Raw genomic sequence first — 22976 nt, forward strand, 5'->3', positions numbered from 1 at the left:
CAGAACACTAAGCAGTTTCTCAGAAAGCTTCTTTCCAGATTTCATCTCAGGATATTTCCTTTTTCACACTAGCCCTCTATTGTCTTCCAAATATCAATTTGCCAATTCCACAAGAACTGTCCTACCGTAAGGCTACTTGAGGGGAAAGCTGTAACTCTGTGAGATGATTTCACAGAACACAAAGAAATTTCTAAGAAAACTTCTTTCTCTTTGTAATCGGATTATATTTCCTTTGGCCCTATAGTCTTTAAAGGTATCCGAAATATCTGTTCTCAGATTCCACAGAAATAAGGCTAGCAAAGGGATCCACGAAATACAGATGTAACTCTGTGAGATGAATTAACAGAACACTAAGCAGTTTCTCAGAAAGCTTCTTTCCAGATTTCATCTCAGGATATTTCCTTTTTCACCCTAGCCCTCTATGGGCTTCCAAATATCACTTTGCCAATTCCAGAAGAACTGTCTTAGCGAAAGGCTTCTTGAGGGCAAAGCTGTAACTCTGTGAGATGATTTCACGGAACACAAAGAAGTCTCTAAGAAAGCTTCTTTCTCTTTGTAATTGGAGGATATTTCCTTTGGCCCTATAGTCTTCAATGGGATCTGAAATACCTGTTCTCAGACTCCACAGAAATAAGGTTAGCAAAGAGATCCACGAAATACAGAAGTAACTCTGTAAGATGAATTAACCGAACGCTAAGCAGTTTCTCAGAAAGCTTCTTTCCAGATTTCATCTGAGGATATTTCCTTTTTCACCACAGCCCTCTAAGGGCTTCCAAATATCACTTTGCCAATTCCACAAGAACTGTCTTAGCGAAAGGCTTCTTGAGGGGAAAGCTGTAACTCTGTGAGATGATTTCAGAACACAAAGAAATTTCTCAGAAAGCTTCTTTCTCTTTGTTTTCGGAGGATATTTCCTTTGGCCCTATATTCTTCAAAGGGATCCGAAATATCTGATCTCAGATTCCACAGAAATAAGGCTAGCAAAGAAATCCATGAAATACAGATGTAATTCTGTGAGATGAATTAACAGAACACTAAGCAGTTTGTCAGAAAGCTTCTTTCCAGTTTTCATCTGAGGATATTTCCTTTTTCACCATAGTCCTCTATGGGCTTCCAAATATCACTTTGCCAATTCCACAAGAACTGTCTTAGCGAATGGCTTCTTGAGGGGAAAGCTGTAACTCTGTGAGATGATTTCGCAGAACACAAAGAAGTTTCTCAGAAAGCTTCTTTCTCTTTGTTATCGGAGGATATTTCCTTTGGCCCTATAGTCTGCAATGGGATCCGAAATATCTGTTCTCAGATTCCACAGAAATAAGGCTAGCAAAGATATCCACGAAATACAGATGTAACTCTGTGAGATGAATTAACCGAACACTAAGCAGTTTCTCAGAAAGCTTCTTTACAGATTTCATCTGAGGATATTACCTTTTTCACGATAGCCCTCTATGGGCTTCCAAATATCACTTTGCCAATTCCACAAGAACTGTCTTAGCGAAAGGCTTCTTGAGGCGAAAGCTGTAACTCCGTGAGGGGATTTCACAGAACACAAAGAAGATTCTCAGAAAGCTTCTTTCTCTTTGGTATCGGAGGATATTTCCTTTGGCCCTATGGTCTTCAAAGGGATCCGAAATATCTGTTCTCAGATTCCACAGAAATAAGGCTAGCAAAGGGATCCACGAAATACAGATGTAACTCTGTGAGATGAATTAACCGAACACTAAGCAGTTTCTCAGAAAGCTTCTTTCCAGATTTCATCTGAGGATATTTCCTTTGTCACCATTGCCCTCTATTGTCTTCCAAATATCACTTTGCCAATTCCACAAGAAGTGTCTTAGCGAAAGGATTCTTGAGGGGAAAGCTGTAACACTGTGAGATGATTTCACAGAACACAAAGAAATTTCTCAGAAAGCTTCTTTCTATTTGTTATCGTAGGATATTTCCTTTGGCCCTATAGTCTTCAAAGGGATCCGAAATATCTGTTCTCAGATTCCACAGAAATAAGGCTAGCAAAGAGATCCAGGAAATACAGATGTAACTCTGTGAGATGAATTAACAGAACACTAAGCAGTTTCTCAGAAAGCTTCTTTCCAGATTTCATCTGAGGATATTTCCTTTTTCACCATAGCCCTCTATGGGCTTCCAAATATCACTTTGCAATTCCACAAGAACTGTCTTAGCGAAAGGCTTCTTGAGGGGAAAGCTGTAACTCTGTGAGATGATTTCGCAGAACACAAAGAAGTTTCTCAGAAAGCTTCTTTCTCTTTGTTATCGGAGGATATTTCCTTTGGCCCAATAGTCTTCAATGGGATCCGAAATATCTGTTCTCAGATTCCACAGAAATAAGGCTATCAAAGAGATCCACGAAATACAGATGTAACTCTGTGAGATGAATTAAAAGAACACTAAGCAGTTTCTCAGAAAGCTTCTTTACAGATTTCATCTGAGGATATTTCCTTTTTCACCATAGCCCTCTATGGGCTTCCAAATATCACTTTGCCAATTCCACAAGAACTGTCTTAGCGAAAGGCAACTTGAGGGGAAAGCTGTAACTCTGTGAGATGATTTCGCAGAACACAAAGAAATTTCTCAGAAAGCTTCTTTCTCTTTGTTATCGGAGGATATTTCCTTTGGCCCTATAGTCTTCAAAGGGATCCGAAATATCTGTTCTCAGATTCCACAGAAATAAGGCTAGCAAAGAGATCCACGAAATACAGATGTAACTCTGTGAGATGATTTCACAGTACACAAAGAAATTTCTCAGAAAGCTTCTTTCTCTTTGTTATCGGAGGATATTTCCTTTGGCCCTATAGTCTTCAAAGGGATCCGAAATATCTGTTCTCAGATTCCACAGAAATAAGACTAGCAAAGAAATCCATGAAATACAGATGTAATTCTGTGAGATGAATTAACAGAACACTAAGCAGTTTCTCAGAAAGCTTCTTTCCAGATCTCAACTGAGGATACTTCCTTTTTCACCATAGCCCTCTATGGGCTTCCAAATATCACTTTCCAATTCCTCAAGAACTGTCTTAGCGAAAGGCTTCTTGAAGGGAAAGCTGTAACTCTGTGAGATGATTTCACAGAACACAAAGAAGTTTCTAAGAAAACTGCTTTCTCTTTGTAATCGGATTATATTTCCTTTGGCCCTATAGTCTTCAAAGGGATCCGAAATATCTGTTCTCAGATTCCACAGAAATAAGGCTAGCAAAGGGATCCACGAAATACAGATGTAACTCTGTGAGATGAATAAACAGAACACTAAGCAGTTTCTCAGAAAGCTTCTTTCCAGATTTAATCTGAGGATATTTCCTTTTTCACCATAGCCCTCTATGGGATTCCAAATATCACTTTGCCAATTCCACAAGAACTGTCTTAGCGAATGGCTTCTTGAGGGGAAAGCTGTAACTCTGTGAGATGATTTCGCAGGACACAAAGAAGTTTCTCAGAAAGCTTCTTTCTCTTTGTTATCGGAGGATATTTCCTTTGGCCCAATAGTCTTCAATGGGATCCGAAATATCTGTTCTCAGATTCCACAGAAATAAGGCTAGCAAAGAGATCCACGAAATACAGATGTAACTCTGTGAGATGAATTAACCGAACACTAAGCAGTTTCTCAGAAAGCTTCTTTACAGATTTCATCTGAGGATATTTCCTTTTTCACCATAGCCCTCTATGGGCTTCCAAATATCACTTTGCCACTTCCACAAGAACTGTCTTAGCGAAAGGCAACTTGAGGGGTAAGCTGTAACTTTGTGAGATGATTTCACAGAACACAAAGAAATTTCTCAGAAAGCTTCTTTCTCTTTGTTATCGGAGGATATTTCCTTTGGCCCTATAGTCTTCAAAGGGATCCGAAATATCTCTTCTCAGATTCCACAGAAATAAGGCTTGCAAAGAGATCCACGAAATACAGATGTCACTCTGTGAGATGAATTAACTGAACACTAAGCAGTTTCTCCGAAAGCATCTTTCCAGATTTCATCTGAGGATATTTCCTTTTTCACCATAGCCCTCTATGGGCTTCCAAATATCACTTTGCCAATTCCACAAGAACTGTCTTAGCGAAAGGCTCCTTGAGGGGAAAGCTGTAACTCTGTGAGATGATTTCACAGAACGCAAAGAAGTTTCTCAGAAAGCTTCTTTCTCTTTGTAATTGGAGGATATTTCCTTTGGCCCTATAGTCTTCAATGGGATCTGAAATACCTGTTCTCAGACTCCACAGAAATAAGGCTAGCAAAGAGATCCACGAAATACAGATGTAACTCTGTGAGATGATTTCACAGTACACAAAGAAATTTCTCAGAAAGCTTCTTTCTCTTTGTTATCGGAGGATATTTCCTTTGGCCCTATAGTCTTCAAAGGGATCCGAAATATCTGTTCTCAGATTCCACAGAAATAAGACTAGCAAAGAAATCCATGAAATACAGATGTAATTCTGTGAGATGAATTAACAGAACACTAAGCAGTTTCTCAGAAAGCTTCTTTCCAGATCTCAACTGAGGATACTTCCTTTTTCACCATAGCCCTCTATGGGCTTCCAAATATCACTTTCCAATTCCACAAGAACTGTCTTAGCGAAAGGCTTCTTGAAGGGAAAGCTGTAACTCTGTGAGATGATTTCACAGAACACAAAGAAGTTTCTAAGAAAACTGCTTTCTCTTTGTAATCGGATTATATTTCCTATGGCCCTATAGTCTTCAAAGGGATCCGAAATATCTGTTCTCAGATTCCACAGAAATAAGGCTAGCAAAGGGATCCACGAAATACAGATGTAACTCTGTGAGATGAATTAACGGAACACTAAGCAGTTTCTCAGAAAGCTTCTTTCCAGATTTAATCTGAGGATATTTCCTTTTTCACCCTAGCCCTCTATGGGCTTCCAAATATCACTTTGCCAATTCCACAAGAACTGTCCTAGCGAAAGGCTACTTGAGGGGAAAGCTGTAACTCTGTGAGATGATTTCACAGAACACAAAGAAATTTCTCAGAAAGCTTCTTTCTCTTTGTTATCGGAGGATATTTCCTTTGGCCCTATAGTCTTCAAAGGGATCCGAAATATCTCTTCTCAGATTCCACAGAAATAAGGCTAGCAAAGAAATCCATGAAATACAGATGTAATTCTGTGAGATGAATCAACAGAACACTAAGCAGTTTCTCAGAAAGCTTCTTTCCACATTTCATCTGAGGATATTTCCTTTGTCACCATAGCCCTCTATGGGCTTCCAAATATCACTTTGCCAATTCCACAAGAACTGTCTTAGCGACAGGCTTTTTGAGGGGAAAGCTGTAACTCTGTGAGATGATTTCACAGAACGCAAAGAAGTTTCTCAGAAAGCTTCTTTCTCTTTGTTATCGGAGGATATTTCCTTTGGCCCTTTAGTCTTCAATGGGGTCCGAAATATCTGGTCTCAGATTCCACAGAAATAAGGCTAGCAAAGAGATCCACGAAATGCAGATGTAACTCTGTGAGATGAATTAACAGAACACTAAGCAGTTTCTCAGAAAGCTTCTTTCCAGATTTCATCTGAGGATATTTCCTTTTTCACCATAGCCCTCTATGGGCTTCCAAATATCACTTTGCCAATTCCACAAGAACTGTCTTAGCGAATGGCTTCTTGAGGGGAAAGCTGTAACTCTGTGAGATGATTTCGCAGAACACAAAGAAGTTTCTCAGAAAGCTTCTTTCTCTTTGTAATCGGAGGATATTTCCTTTGGCCCAATAGTCTTCAATGGGATCCGAAATATCTGTTCTCAGATTCCACAGAAATAAGGCTAGCAAAGAGATCCACGAAATACAGATGTAACTCTGTGAGATGAATTAACCGAACACTAAGCAGTTTCTCTGAAAGCTTCTTTCCAGATTTCATCTGAGGATATTTCCTTTTTCACCATAGCCCTCTATGGGCTTCCAAATATCACTTTGCCAATTCCACAAGAACTGTCTTAGCGAAAGGCTTCTTGAGGGGAAAGCTGTAACTCTGTGAGATGATTTCACAGAACGCAAAGAAGTTTCTCAGAAAGCTTGTTCTCTTTGTTATCGGAGGATATTTCCTTTGGCCCTATAGTCTTCAATGGAATCCGAAATATCTGTTCTCAGATTCCACAGAAATAAGGCTAGCAAAGAGATCCACGAAATACAGATGTAACTCTGTGAGATGAATTAAAAGAACACTAAGCAGTTTCTCAGAAAGCTTCTTTCCAGATTTCATCTGAGGATATTTCCTTTGTCACCATAGCCCACTATGGGCTTCCAAATATCACTTTGCGAATTCCACAAGAACTGTCTTAGCGAAAGGCTTCTTGAGGGGAAAGCTGTAACTCTGTGAGATGATTTCACAGAACACAAAGAAATTTCTCAGAAAGCTTCTTTCTCTTTGTAATCGGAGGATATTTCCTTTGGCCCTATATTCTTCAAAGGGATCCGAAATATCTGTTCTCAGATTCCACAGAAATAAGGCTAGCAAAGAGATCCACGAAATACAGATGTAACTCTGTGAGATGAATTAACCGAACACTAAGCAGTTTCTCAGAAAGCTTCTTTCCAGTTTTCATCTGAGGATATTTCCTTTTTCACCATAGCCCTCTATGGGCTTCCAAATATCACTTTGCCAATTCCACAAGAACTGTCCTACCGTAAGGCTACTTGAGGGGAAAGCTGTAACTCTGTGAGATGATTTCACAGAACACAAAGAAATTTCTAAGAAAACTTCTTTCTCTTTGTAATCGGATTATATTTCCTTTGGCCCTATAGTCTTTAAAGGTATCCGAAATATCTGTTCTCAGATTCCACAGAAATAAGGCTAGCAAAGGGATCCACGAAATACAGATGTAACTCTGTGAGATGAATTAACAGAACACTAAGCAGTTTCTCAGAAAGCTTCTTTCCAGATTTCATCTCAGGATATTTCCTTTTTCACCCTAGCCCTCTATGGGCTTCCAAATATCACTTTGCCAATTCCAGAAGAACTGTCTTAGCGAAAGGCTTCTTGAGGGCAAAGCTGTAACTCTGTGAGATGATTTCACGGAACACAAAGAAGTCTCTAAGAAAGCTTCTTTCTCTTTGTAATTGGAGGATATTTCCTTTGGCCCTATAGTCTTCAATGGGATCTGAAATACCTGTTCTCAGACTCCACAGAAATAAGGTTAGCAAAGAGATCCACGAAATACAGAAGTAACTCTGTAAGATGAATTAACCGAACGCTAAGCAGTTTCTCAGAAAGCTTCTTTCCAGATTTCATCTGAGGATATTTCCTTTTTCACCACAGCCCTCTAAGGGCTTCCAAATATCACTTTGCCAATTCCACAAGAACTGTCTTAGCGAAAGGCTTCTTGAGGGGAAAGCTGTAACTCTGTGAGATGATTTCAGAACACAAAGAAATTTCTCAGAAAGCTTCTTTCTCTTTGTTTTCGGAGGATATTTCCTTTGGCCCTATATTCTTCAAAGGGATCCGAAATATCTGATCTCAGATTCCACAGAAATAAGGCTAGCAAAGAAATCCATGAAATACAGATGTAATTCTGTGAGATGAATTAACAGAACACTAAGCAGTTTGTCAGAAAGCTTCTTTCCAGTTTTCATCTGAGGATATTTCCTTTTTCACCATAGTCCTCTATGGGCTTCCAAATATCACTTTGCCAATTCCACAAGAACTGTCTTAGCGAATGGCTTCTTGAGGGGAAAGCTGTAACTCTGTGAGATGATTTCGCAGAACACAAAGAAGTTTCTCAGAAAGCTTCTTTCTCTTTGTTATCGGAGGATATTTCCTTTGGCCCTATAGTCTGCAATGGGATCCGAAATATCTGTTCTCAGATTCCACAGAAATAAGGCTAGCAAAGATATCCACGAAATACAGATGTAACTCTGTGAGATGAATTAACCGAACACTAAGCAGTTTCTCAGAAAGCTTCTTTACAGATTTCATCTGAGGATATTACCTTTTTCACGATAGCCCTCTATGGGCTTCCAAATATCACTTTGCCAATTCCACAAGAACTGTCTTAGCGAAAGGCTTCTTGAGGCGAAAGCTGTAACTCCGTGAGGGGATTTCACAGAACACAAAGAAGATTCTCAGAAAGCTTCTTTCTCTTTGGTATCGGAGGATATTTCCTTTGGCCCTATGGTCTTCAAAGGGATCCGAAATATCTGTTCTCAGATTCCACAGAAATAAGGCTAGCAAAGGGATCCACGAAATACAGATGTAACTCTGTGAGATGAATTAACCGAACACTAAGCAGTTTCTCAGAAAGCTTCTTTCCAGATTTCATCTGAGGATATTTCCTTTGTCACCATTGCCCTCTATTGTCTTCCAAATATCACTTTGCCAATTCCACAAGAAGTGTCTTAGCGAAAGGATTCTTGAGGGGAAAGCTGTAACACTGTGAGATGATTTCACAGAACACAAAGAAATTTCTCAGAAAGCTTCTTTCTATTTGTTATCGTAGGATATTTCCTTTGGCCCTATAGTCTTCAAAGGGATCCGAAATATCTGTTCTCAGATTCCACAGAAATAAGGCTAGCAAAGAGATCCAGGAAATACAGATGTAACTCTGTGAGATGAATTAACAGAACACTAAGCAGTTTCTCAGAAAGCTTCTTTCCAGATTTCATCTGAGGATATTTCCTTTTTCACCATAGCCCTCTATGGGCTTCCAAATATCACTTTGCAATTCCACAAGAACTGTCTTAGCGAAAGGCTTCTTGAGGGGAAAGCTGTAACTCTGTGAGATGATTTCGCAGAACACAAAGAAGTTTCTCAGAAAGCTTCTTTCTCTTTGTTATCGGAGGATATTTCCTTTGGCCCAATAGTCTTCAATGGGATCCGAAATATCTGTTCTCAGATTCCACAGAAATAAGGCTATCAAAGAGATCCACGAAATACAGATGTAACTCTGTGAGATGAATTAAAAGAACACTAAGCAGTTTCTCAGAAAGCTTCTTTACAGATTTCATCTGAGGATATTTCCTTTTTCACCATAGCCCTCTATGGGCTTCCAAATATCACTTTGCCAATTCCACAAGAACTGTCTTAGCGAAAGGCAACTTGAGGGGAAAGCTGTAACTCTGTGAGATGATTTCGCAGAACACAAAGAAATTTCTCAGAAAGCTTCTTTCTCTTTGTTATCGGAGGATATTTCCTTTGGCCCTATAGTCTTCAAAGGGATCCGAAATATCTGTTCTCAGATTCCACAGAAATAAGGCTAGCAAAGAGATCCACGAAATACAGATGTAACTCTGTGAGATGATTTCACAGTACACAAAGAAATTTCTCAGAAAGCTTCTTTCTCTTTGTTATCGGAGGATATTTCCTTTGGCCCTATAGTCTTCAAAGGGATCCGAAATATCTGTTCTCAGATTCCACAGAAATAAGACTAGCAAAGAAATCCATGAAATACAGATGTAATTCTGTGAGATGAATTAACAGAACACTAAGCAGTTTCTCAGAAAGCTTCTTTCCAGATCTCAACTGAGGATACTTCCTTTTTCACCATAGCCCTCTATGGGCTTCCAAATATCACTTTCCAATTCCTCAAGAACTGTCTTAGCGAAAGGCTTCTTGAAGGGAAAGCTGTAACTCTGTGAGATGATTTCACAGAACACAAAGAAGTTTCTAAGAAAACTGCTTTCTCTTTGTAATCGGATTATATTTCCTTTGGCCCTATAGTCTTCAAAGGGATCCGAAATATCTGTTCTCAGATTCCACAGAAATAAGGCTAGCAAAGGGATCCACGAAATACAGATGTAACTCTGTGAGATGAATAAACAGAACACTAAGCAGTTTCTCAGAAAGCTTCTTTCCAGATTTAATCTGAGGATATTTCCTTTTTCACCATAGCCCTCTATGGGATTCCAAATATCACTTTGCCAATTCCACAAGAACTGTCTTAGCGAATGGCTTCTTGAGGGGAAAGCTGTAACTCTGTGAGATGATTTCGCAGGACACAAAGAAGTTTCTCAGAAAGCTTCTTTCTCTTTGTTATCGGAGGATATTTCCTTTGGCCCAATAGTCTTCAATGGGATCCGAAATATCTGTTCTCAGATTCCACAGAAATAAGGCTAGCAAAGAGATCCACGAAATACAGATGTAACTCTGTGAGATGAATTAACCGAACACTAAGCAGTTTCTCAGAAAGCTTCTTTACAGATTTCATCTGAGGATATTTCCTTTTTCACCATAGCCCTCTATGGGCTTCCAAATATCACTTTGCCACTTCCACAAGAACTGTCTTAGCGAAAGGCAACTTGAGGGGTAAGCTGTAACTTTGTGAGATGATTTCACAGAACACAAAGAAATTTCTCAGAAAGCTTCTTTCTCTTTGTTATCGGAGGATATTTCCTTTGGCCCTATAGTCTTCAAAGGGATCCGAAATATCTCTTCTCAGATTCCACAGAAATAAGGCTTGCAAAGAGATCCACGAAATACAGATGTCACTCTGTGAGATGAATTAACTGAACACTAAGCAGTTTCTCCGAAAGCATCTTTCCAGATTTCATCTGAGGATATTTCCTTTTTCACCATAGCCCTCTATGGGCTTCCAAATATCACTTTGCCAATTCCACAAGAACTGTCTTAGCGAAAGGCTCCTTGAGGGGAAAGCTGTAACTCTGTGAGATGATTTCACAGAACGCAAAGAAGTTTCTCAGAAAGCTTCTTTCTCTTTGTAATTGGAGGATATTTCCTTTGGCCCTATAGTCTTCAATGGGATCTGAAATACCTGTTCTCAGACTCCACAGAAATAAGGCTAGCAAAGAGATCCACGAAATACAGATGTAACTCTGTGAGATGATTTCACAGTACACAAAGAAATTTCTCAGAAAGCTTCTTTCTCTTTGTTATCGGAGGATATTTCCTTTGGCCCTATAGTCTTCAAAGGGATCCGAAATATCTGTTCTCAGATTCCACAGAAATAAGACTAGCAAAGAAATCCATGAAATACAGATGTAATTCTGTGAGATGAATTAACAGAACACTAAGCAGTTTCTCAGAAAGCTTCTTTCCAGATCTCAACTGAGGATACTTCCTTTTTCACCATAGCCCTCTATGGGCTTCCAAATATCACTTTCCAATTCCACAAGAACTGTCTTAGCGAAAGGCTTCTTGAAGGGAAAGCTGTAACTCTGTGAGATGATTTCACAGAACACAAAGAAGTTTCTAAGAAAACTGCTTTCTCTTTGTAATCGGATTATATTTCCTATGGCCCTATAGTCTTCAAAGGGATCCGAAATATCTGTTCTCAGATTCCACAGAAATAAGGCTAGCAAAGGGATCCACGAAATACAGATGTAACTCTGTGAGATGAATTAACGGAACACTAAGCAGTTTCTCAGAAAGCTTCTTTCCAGATTTAATCTGAGGATATTTCCTTTTTCACCCTAGCCCTCTATGGGCTTCCAAATATCACTTTGCCAATTCCACAAGAACTGTCCTAGCGAAAGGCTACTTGAGGGGAAAGCTGTAACTCTGTGAGATGATTTCACAGAACACAAAGAAATTTCTCAGAAAGCTTCTTTCTCTTTGTTATCGGAGGATATTTCCTTTGGCCCTATAGTCTTCAAAGGGATCCGAAATATCTCTTCTCAGATTCCACAGAAATAAGGCTAGCAAAGAAATCCATGAAATACAGATGTAATTCTGTGAGATGAATCAACAGAACACTAAGCAGTTTCTCAGAAAGCTTCTTTCCACATTTCATCTGAGGATATTTCCTTTGTCACCATAGCCCTCTATGGGCTTCCAAATATCACTTTGCCAATTCCACAAGAACTGTCTTAGCGACAGGCTTTTTGAGGGGAAAGCTGTAACTCTGTGAGATGATTTCACAGAACGCAAAGAAGTTTCTCAGAAAGCTTCTTTCTCTTTGTTATCGGAGGATATTTCCTTTGGCCCTTTAGTCTTCAATGGGGTCCGAAATATCTGGTCTCAGATTCCACAGAAATAAGGCTAGCAAAGAGATCCACGAAATGCAGATGTAACTCTGTGAGATGAATTAACAGAACACTAAGCAGTTTCTCAGAAAGCTTCTTTCCAGATTTCATCTGAGGATATTTCCTTTTTCACCATAGCCCTCTATGGGCTTCCAAATATCACTTTGCCAATTCCACAAGAACTGTCTTAGCGAATGGCTTCTTGAGGGGAAAGCTGTAACTCTGTGAGATGATTTCGCAGAACACAAAGAAGTTTCTCAGAAAGCTTCTTTCTCTTTGTAATCGGAGGATATTTCCTTTGGCCCAATAGTCTTCAATGGGATCCGAAATATCTGTTCTCAGATTCCACAGAAATAAGGCTAGCAAAGAGATCCACGAAATACAGATGTAACTCTGTGAGATGAATTAACCGAACACTAAGCAGTTTCTCTGAAAGCTTCTTTCCAGATTTCATCTGAGGATATTTCCTTTTTCACCATAGCCCTCTATGGGCTTCCAAATATCACTTTGCCAATTCCACAAGAACTGTCTTAGCGAAAGGCTTCTTGAGGGGAAAGCTGTAACTCTGTGAGATGATTTCACAGAACGCAAAGAAGTTTCTCAGAAAGCTTGTTCTCTTTGTTATCGGAGGATATTTCCTTTGGCCCTATAGTCTTCAATGGAATCCGAAATATCTGTTCTCAGATTCCACAGAAATAAGGCTAGCAAAGAGATCCACGAAATACAGATGTAACTCTGTGAGATGAATTAAAAGAACACTAAGCAGTTTCTCAGAAAGCTTCTTTCCAGATTTCATCTGAGGATATTTCCTTTGTCACCATAGCCCACTATGGGCTTCCAAATATCACTTTGCGAATTCCACAAGAACTGTCTTAGCGAAAGGCTTCTTGAGGGGAAAGCTGTAACTCTGTGAGATGATTTCACAGAACACAAAGAAATTTCTCAGAAAGCTTCTTTCTCTTTGTAATCGGAGGATATTTCCTTTGGCCCTATATTCTTCAAAGGGATCCGAAATATCTGTTCTCAGATTCCACAGAAATAAGGCTAGCAAAGAGATCCACGAAATACAGATGTAACTCTGTGAGATGAATTAACCGAACACTAAGCAGTTTCTCAGAAAGCTTCTTTCCAGTTTTCATCTGAGGATATTTCCTTTTTCACCATAGCCCTCTATGGGCTTCCAAATATCACTTTGCCAATTCCACAAGAACTGTCTTAGCGAATGGCTTCTTGAGGGGAAAGCTGTAACTCTGTGAGATGATTTCGCAGAACACAAAGAAGTTTCTCAGAAAGCTTCTTTCTCTTTGTTATCGGAGGATATTTCCTTTGGCCCAATAGTCTTCAAAGGGATCCGAAATATCTGTTCTCAGATTCCACAGAAATAAGGCTAGCAAAGTGATCCACGAAATACAGATGTAACTCTGTGAGATGAATTAACCGAACACTAAGCAGTTTCTCAGAAAGCTTCTTTACAGATTTCATCTGAGGATATTTCCTTTTTCACCATAGCCCTCTATGGGCTTCCAAATATCACTTTGCCACTTCCACAAGAACTGTCTTAGCGAAAGGCAACTTGAGGGGTAAGCTGTAACTCTGTGAGATGATTTCACAGAACACAAAGAAATTTCTCAGAAAGCTTCTTTCTCTTTGTTATCGGAGGATATTTCCTTTGGCCCTATAGTCTTCAAAGGGATCCGAAATATCTGTTCTCAGATTCCACAGAAATAAGGCTAGCAAAGGGATCCACGAAATACAGATGTAACTCTGTGAGATGAATTAACCGAACACTAAGCAGTTTCTCAGAAAGCTTCTTTCCAGATTTCATCTGAGGATATTTCCTTTGTCACCATTGCCCTCTATTGTCTTCCAAATATCACTTTGCCAATTCCACAAGAAGTGTCTTAGCGAAAGGATTCTTGAGGGGAAAGCTGTAACACTGTGAGATGATTTCACAGAACACAAAGAAATTTCTCAGAAAGCTTCTTTCTATTTGTTATCGTAGGATATTTCCTTTGGCCCTATAGTCTTCAAAGGGATCCGAAATATCTGTTCTCAGATTCCACAGAAATAAGGCTAGCAAAGAGATCCAGGAAATACAGATGTAACTCTGTGAGATGAATTAACAGAACACTAAGCAGTTTCTCAGAAAGCTTCTTTCCAGATTTCATCTGAGGATATTTCCTTTTTCACCATAGCCCTCTATGGGCTTCCAAATATCACTTTGCAATTCCACAAGAACTGTCTTAGCGAAAGGCTTCTTGAGGGGAAAGCTGTAACTCTGTGAGATGATTTCGCAGAACACAAAGAAGTTTCTCAGAAAGCTTCTTTCTCTTTGTTATCGGAGGATATTTCCTTTGGCCCAATAGTCTTCAATGGGATCCGAAATATCTGTTCTCAGATTCCACAGAAATAAGGCTATCAAAGAGATCCACGAAATACAGATGTAACTCTGTGAGATGAATTAACAGAACACTAAGCAGTTTCTCAGAAAGCTTCTTTACAGATTTCATCTGAGGATATTTCCTTTTTCACCATAGCCCTCTATGGGCTTCCAAATATCACTTTGCCAATTCCACAAGAACTGTCTTAGCGAAAGGCAACTTGAGGGGAAAGCTGTAACTCTGTGAGATGATTTCGCAGAACACAAAGAAATTTCTCAGAAAGCTTCTTTCTCTTTGTTATCGGAGGATATTTCCTTTGGCCCTATAGTCTTCAAAGGGATCCGAAATATCTGTTCTCAGATTCCACAGAAATAAGGCTAGCAAAGAGATCCACGAAATACAGATGTAACTCTGTGAGATGATTTCACAGTACACAAAGAAATTTCTCAGAAAGCTTCTTTCTCTTTGTTATCGGAGGATATTTCCTTTGGCCCTATAGTCTTCAAAGGGATCCGAAATATCTGTTCTCAGATTCCACAGAAATAAGACTAGCAAAGAAATCCATGAAATACAGATGTAATTCTGTGAGATGAATTAACAGAACACTAAGCAGTTTCTCAGAAAGCTTCTTTCCAGATCTCAACTGAGGATACTTCCTTTTTCACCATAGCCCTCTATGGGCTTCCAAATATCACTTTCCAATTCCTCAAGAACTGTCTTAGCGAAAGGCTTCTTGAAGGGAAAGCTGTAACTCTGTGAGATGATTTCACAGAACACAAAGAAGTTTCTAAGAAAACTGCTTTCTCTTTGTAATCGGATTATATTTCCTTTGGCCCTATAGTCTTCAAAGGGATCCGAAATATCTGTTCTCAGATTCCACAGAAATAAGGCTAGCAAAGGGATCCACGAAATACAGATGTAACTCTGTGAGATGAATAAACAGAACACTAAGCAGTTTCTCAGAAAGCTTCTTTCCAGATTTAATCTGAGGATATTTCCTTTTTCACCATAGCCCTCTATGGGCTTCCAAATATCACTTTGCCAATTCCACAAGAACTGTCTTAGCGAATGGCTTCTTGAGGGGAAAGCTGTAACTCTGTGAGATGATTTCGCAGGACACAAAGAAGTTTCTCAGAAAGCTTCTTTCTCTTTGTTATCGGAGGATATTTCCTTTGGCCCAATAGTCTTCAATGGGATCCGAAATATCTGTTCTCAGATTCCACAGAAATAAGGCTAGCAAAGAGATCCACGAAATACAGATGTAACTCTGTGAGATGAATTAACCGAACACTAAGAAGTTTCTCAGAAAGCTTCTTTACAGATTTCATCTGAGGATATTTCCTTTTTCACCATAGCCCTCTATGGGCTTCCAAATATCACTTTGCCACTTCCACAAGAACTGTCTTAGCGAAAGGCAACTTGAGGGGTAAGCTGTAACTTTGTGAGATGATTTCACAGAACACAAAGAAATTTCTCAGAAAGCTTCTTTCTCTTTGTTATCGGAGGATATTTCCTTTGGCCCTATAGTCTTCAAAGGGATCCGAAATATCTGTTCTCAGATTCCACAGAAATAAGGCTTGCAAAGAGATCCACGAAATACAGATGTCACTCTGTGAGATGAATTAACTGAACACTAAGCAGTTTCTCCGAAAGCATCTTTCCAGATTTCATCTGAGGATATTTCCTTTTTCACCATAGCCCTCTATGGGCTTCCAAATATCACTTTGCCAATTCCACAAGAACTGTCTTAGCGAAAGGCTCCTTGAGGGGAAAGCTGTAACTCTGTGAGATGATTTCACAGAACGCAAAGAAGTTTCTCAGAAAGCTTCTTTCTCTTTGTAATTGGAGGATATTTCCTTTGGCCCTATAGTCTTCAATGGGATCTGAAATACCTGTTCTCAGACTCCACAGAAATAAGGCTAGCAAAGAGATCCACGAAATACAGATGTAACTCTGTGAGATGATTTCACAGTACACAAAGAAATTTCTCAGAAAGCTTCTTTCTCTTTGTTATCGGAGGATATTTCCTTTGGCCCTATAGTCTTCAAAGGGATCCGAAATATCTGTTCTCAGATTCCACAGAAATAAGACTAGCAAAGAAATCCATGAAATACAGATGTAATTCTGTGAGATGAATTAACAGAACACTAAGCAGTTTCTCAGAAAGCTTCTTTCCAGATCTCAACTGAGGATACTTCCTTTTTCACCATAGCCCTCTATGGGCTTCCAAATATCACTTTCCAATTCCACAAGAACTGTCTTAGCGAAAGGCTTCTTGAAGGGAAAGCTGTAACTCTGTGAGATGATTTCACAGAACACAAAGAAGTTTCTAAGAAAACTGCTTTCTCTTTGTAATCGGATTATATTTCCTATGGCCCTATAGTCTTCAAAGGGATCCGAAATATCTGTTCTCAGATTCCACAGAAATAAGGCTAGCAAAGGGATCCACGAAATACAGATGTAACTCTGTGAGATGAATTAACGGAACACTAAGCAGTTTCTCAGAAAGCTTCTTTCCAGATTTAATCTGAGGATATTTCCTTTTTCACCCTAGCCCTCTATGGGCTTCCAAATATCACTTTGCCAATTCCACAAGAACTGTCCTAGCGAAAGGCTACTTGAGGGGAAAGCTGTAACTCTGTGAGATGATTTCACAGAACACAAAGAAATTTCTCAGAAAGCTTCTTTCTCTTTGTTATCGGAGGATATTTCCTTTGGCCCTATAGTCTTCAAAGGGATCCGAAATATCTCTTCTCAGATTCCACAGAAATAAGGCTAGCAAAGAAATCCATGAAATACAGATGTAATTCTGTGAGATGAATCAACAGAACACTAAGCAGTTTCTCAGAAAGCTTCTTTCCACATTTCATCTGAGGATATTTCCTTTGTCACCATAGCCCTCTATGGGCTTCCAAATATCACTTTGCCAATTCCACAAGAACTGTCTTAGCGACAGGCTTTTTGAGGGGAAAGCTGTAACTCTGTGAGATGATTTCACAGAACGCAAAGAAGTTTCTCAGAAAGCTTCTTTCTCTTTGTTATCGGAGGATATTTCCTTTGGCCCTTTAGTCTTCAATGGGGTCCGAAATATCTGGTCTCAGATTCCACAGAAATAAGGCTAGCAAAGAGATCCACGAAATGCAGATGTAACTCTGTGAGATGAATTAACAGAACACTAAGCAGTTTCTCAGAAAGCTTCTTTCCAGATTTCATCTGAGGATATTTCCTTTTTCACCATAGCCCTCTATGGGCTTCCAAATATCACTTTGCCAATTCCACAAGAACTGTCTTAGCGAATGGCTTCTTGAGGGGAAAGCTGTAACTCTGTGAGATGATTTCGCAGAACACAAAGAAGTTTCTCAGAAAGCTTCTTTCTCTTTGTAATCGGAGGATATTTCCTTTGGCCCAATAGTCTTCAATGGGATCCGAAATATCTGTTCTCAGATTCCACAGAAATAAGGCTAGCAAAGAGATCCACGAAATACAGATGTAACTCTGTGAGATGAATTAACCGAACACTAAGCAGTTTCTCTGAAAGCTTCTTTCCAGATTTCATCTGAGGATATTTCCTTTTTCACCATAGCCCTCTATGGGCTTCCAAATATCACTTTGCCAATTCCACAAGAACTGTCTTAGCGAAAGGCTTCTTGAGGGGAAAGCTGTAACTCTGTGAGATGATTTCACAGAACGCAAAGAAGTTTCTCAGAAAGCTTGTTCTCTTTGTTATCGGAGGATATTTCCTTTGGCCCTATAGTCTTCAATGGAATCCGAAATATCTGTTCTCAGATTCCACAGGAATAAGGCTAGCAAAGAGATCCACGAAATACAGATGTAACTCTGTGAGATGAATTAAAAGAACACTAAGCAGTTTCTCAGAAAGCTTCTTTCCAGATTTCATCTGAGGATATTTCCTTTGTCACCATAGCCCACTATGGGCTTCCAAATATCACTTTGCGAATTCCACAAGAACTGTCTTAGCGAAAGGCTTCTTGAGGGGAAAGCTGTAACTCTGTGAGATGATTTCACAGAACACAAAGAAATTTCTCAGAAAGCTTCTTTCTCTTTGTTATCGGAGGATATTTCCTTTGGCCCTATATTCTTCAAAGGGATCCGAAATATCTGTTCTCAGATTCCACAGAAATAAGGCTAGCAAAGAGATCCACGAAATACAGATGTAACTCTGTGAGATGAATTAACCGAACACTAAGCAGTTTCTCAGAAAGCTTCTTTCCAGTTTTCATCTGAGGATATTTCCTTTGTCACCATAGCCCTCTATGGGCTTCCAAATATCACTTTGCCAATTCCACAAGAACTGTCTTAGCGAAAGGCTTTTTGAGGGGAAAGCTGTAACTCTGTGAGATGATTTCACAGAACGCAAAGAAGTTCCTCAGAAAGCTTCTTTCTCTTTGTTATTGGAGGATATTTCCTTTGGCCCTTTAGTCTTCAATGGGGTCCGAAATATCTGTTCTCAGATTCCACAGAAATAAGGCTAGCAAAGAGATCCACGAAATGCAGATGTAACTCTGTGAGATGAATTAACAGAACACTAAGCAGTTTCTCAGAAAGCTTCTTTCCAGATTTCATCTGAGGATATTTCCTTTTTCACCATAGTCCTCTATGGGCTTCCAAATATCACTTTGCCAATTCCACAAGAACTGTCTTAGCGAATGGCTTCTTGAGGGGAAAGCTGTAACTCTGTGAGATGATTTCGCAGAACACAAAGAAGTTTCTCAGAAAGCTTCTTTCTCTTTGTTATCGGAGGATATTTCCTTTGGCCCAATAGTCTTCAAAGGGATCCGAAATATCTGTTCTCAGATTCCACAGAAATAAGGCTAGCAAAGTGATCCACGAAATACAGATGTAACTCTGTGAGATGAATTAACCGAACACTAAGCAGTTTCTCAGAAAGCTTCTTTACAGATTTCATCTGAGGATATTTCCTTTTTCACCATAGACCTCTATGGGCTTCCAAATATCACTTTGCCACTTCCACAAGAACTGTCTTAGCGAAAGGCAACTTGAGGGGTAAGCTGTAACTCTGTGAGATGATTTCACAGAACACAAAGAAATTTCTCAGAAAGCTTCTTTCTCTTTGTTATCGGAGGATATTTCCTTTGGCCCTATAGTCTTCAAAGGGATCCGAAATATCTGTTCTCAGATTCCACAGAAATAAGGCTTGCAAAGAGATCCACGAAATACAGATGTCACTCTGTGAGATGAATTAACTGAACACTAAGCAGTTTCTCCGAAAGCATCTTTCCAGACTTCATCTGAGGATATTTCCTTTTTCACCATAGCCCTCTATGGGCTTCCAAATATCACTTTGCCAATTCCACAAGAACTGTCTTAGCGAAAGGCTTCTTGAGGGGAAAGCTGTAACTCTGTGAGATGATTTCACAGAACGCAAAGAAGTTTCTCAGAAAGCTTCTTTCTCTTTGTAATCGGAGGATATTTCCTTTGGCCCTATCGTCTTCAATGGGATCTGAAATACCTGTTCTCAGACTCCACAGAAATAAGGCTAGCAAAGAGATCCACGAAATACAGATGTAACTCTGTGAGATGATTTCACAGTACACAAAGAAATTTCTCAGAAAGCTTCTTTCTCTTTGTTATCGGAGGATATTTCCTTTGGCCCTATAGTCTTCAAAGGGATCCGAAATATCTGTTCTCAGATTCCACAGAAATAAGGCTAGCAAAGAAATCCATGAAATACAGATGTAATCTGTGAGATGAATTAACAGAACACTAAGCAGTTTCTCAGAAAGCTTCTTTCCAGATCTCAACTGAGGATACTTCCTTTTTCACCATAGCCCTCTATGGGCTTCCAAATATCACTTTCCAATTCCACAAGAACTGTCTTAGCGAAAGGCTTCCTGAAGGGAAAGCTGTAACTCTGTGAGATGATTTCACAGAACACAAAGAAGTTTCTAAGAAAACTGCTTTCTCTTTGTAATCGGATTATATTTCCTTTGGCCCCATAGTCTTCAAAGGGATCCGAAATATCTGTTCTCAGATTCCACAGAAATAAGGCTAGCAAAGGGATCCACGAAATACAGATGTAACTCTGTGAGATGAATTAACAGAACACTAAGCAGTTTCTCAGAAAGCTTCTTTCCAGATTTAATCTGAGGATATTTCCTTTTTCACCCTAGCCCTCTATGGGCTTCCAAATATCACTTTGCCAATTCCACAAGAACTGTTCAGCGAAAGGCTACTTGAGGGGAAAGCTGTAACTCTGTGAGATGATTTCACAGAACGCAAAGAAGTTTCTCAGAAAGCTTCTTTTTCTTTGTCATCGGAGGATATTTCCTTTGGCTCTATAGTCTTCAATGGGATCCGAAATATCTGTTCTCAGATTCCACAGAAATAAGGCAAGCAAAGAGATCCACGAAATACAGATGTAACTCTGTGAGATGAATTAACAGAACACTAAGCAGTTTCTCAGCAAGCTTCTTTCCAGATTTAATCTGAGGATATTTCCTTTTTCACCATAGCCATCCATGGGCTTCCAAATATCACTTTGCCAATTTCACAAGAACTGTCTTAGCGAAAGGCTTCTTGAGGGGAAAGCTGTAACTCTGTGAGTTGATTTCACAGAACACAAAGAAGTTTCTCAGAAAGCTTCTTTCTCTTTGTTATCGGAGGATATTTCCTTTGGCCCTATAGTCTTCAAAGGGATCCGAAATATCTGTTCTCAGATTCCACAGAAATAAGGCTAGCAAAGGGATCCACGAAATACAGAAGTAACTCTGTGAGATGAATTAACAGAACACTAAGCAGTTTCTCAGAAAGCTTCTTTCCAGTTTTCTTCTTAGGATATTTCCTTTTTCACCCTAGCCCTCTATTGTCTTCCAAATATCACTTTGCCAATTCCACAAGAACTGTCCTAGCGAAAGGCTTCTTGAGGGGAAAGCTGTAACTCTGTGAGATGATTTCACAGAACGCAAAGAAGTTTCTCAGAAAGCGTCTTTCCCTTTGTCATCTGAGGATATTTCCTTTGGCCCTATAGTCTTCAAAGGGATCCGAAATATCTGTTCTCAGATTCCACAGAAATAAGGCTAGCAAAGATATCCATGAAATACAGATGTAATTCGGTTAGATGAATTAACCGAACACTAAGCAGTTTCTCAGAAAGCTTCTTTCCAGATTTCATCTGAGGATAATTCCTTTTTCACCATAGCCCTCTATGGGCTTCCAAATATCACTTTGCCAATTCCAGAAGAACTGTCTTAGCGAAAGGCTTCTTGAGGGGAAAGCTGTAACTCTGTGAGATGATTTCACAGAACACAAAGAAATTTCTCAGAAAGCTTCTTTCTCTTTGTTATCGGAGGATATTTCCTTTGGCCCTATATTCTTCAAAGGGATCCGAAATATCTGTTCTCAGATTCCACAGAAATAATGCTAGCAAAGAAATCCATGAAATACAGACGTAATTCTGTGAGATGAATTAACAGAACACTAAGCAGTTTCTAAGAAAGGTTCTTTCCAGATTTCATCTGAGGATATTTCCTTTTTCACCATAGCCCTCTATGGGCTTCCAAATATCACTTTGCCAATTCCACAAGAACTGTCTTAGCGAACTGCTTCTTGAGGGGAAAGCTGTAACTCTGTGAGTTGATTTCACAGAACACAAAGAAGTTTCTCAGAAAGCTTCTTTCTCTTTGTTATCGGAGGATATTTCCTTTGGTCCTATTGACTTCAATGGGATCGGAAATACCTGTTCTCAGATTCCACAGAAATAAGGCTAGCAAGGAGATCCACGAAATACAAAAGTAACTCTGTGAAATGAATGAACGGAACACTAAGCAGTTTCTCAGAAAGCTTGTTTCCACATTTCATCTGAGGATATTTCCTTTTTCACCATAGCCCTCTAAGGGCTTCCAAATATCACTTTGCCAATTTCACAAGAACTGTCTTAGCGAAAGGCTTCTTGAGGGGAAAGCTGTAACTCTGTGAGATGATTTCACAGAACGCAAAGAAGTTTCTCAGAAAGCTTCTTTCTCTTTGTAATCGGAGGATATTTCCTTTGGCCCTATAGTCTTCAATGGGATCCGAAATATCTGTTCTCAGATTCCACAGAAATAAGGCTAGCAAAGAGATCCACGAAATACAGATGTAACTCTGTGAGATGAATTAACAGAACACTAAGCAGTTTCTCAGAAAGCTTCTTTCCAGATTTAATCTGAGGATATTTCCTTTTTCACCATAGCCATCCATGGGCTTCCAAATATCACTTTGCCAATTCCACAAGAACTGTCTTAGCGAAAGGCTTCTTGAGGGGAAAGCTGTAACTTTGTGAGTTGATTTCACAGAACACAAAGTCGTTTCTCAGAAAGCTTCTTTCTCTTTGTTATCGGAGGATATTTCCTTTGGCCCTATAGTCTTCAAAGGGATCCGTAATATCTGTTCTCAGATTCCACAGAAATAAGGCTAGCAAAGGGATCCACGAAATACAGATGTAACTCTGTGAGATGAATTAACAGAACACTAAGCAGTTTCTCAGAAAGCTTCTTTCCAGTTTTCATCTGAGGATATTAACTTTTTCACCCTAGCCCTCTATTGTCTTCCAAATATCACTTTGCCAATTCCACAAGAACTGACCTAGCGAAAGGCTTCTTGAGGGGAAAGCTGTAACTCTGTGAGATGATTTCACAGAACACAAAGAAATT

Source organism: Macaca mulatta, chromosome 10, assembly GCF_049350105.2.
Source record: "Macaca mulatta isolate MMU2019108-1 chromosome 10, T2T-MMU8v2.0, whole genome shotgun sequence".
Classification (NCBI taxonomy): Eukaryota; Metazoa; Chordata; class Mammalia; order Primates; family Cercopithecidae; genus Macaca; species Macaca mulatta.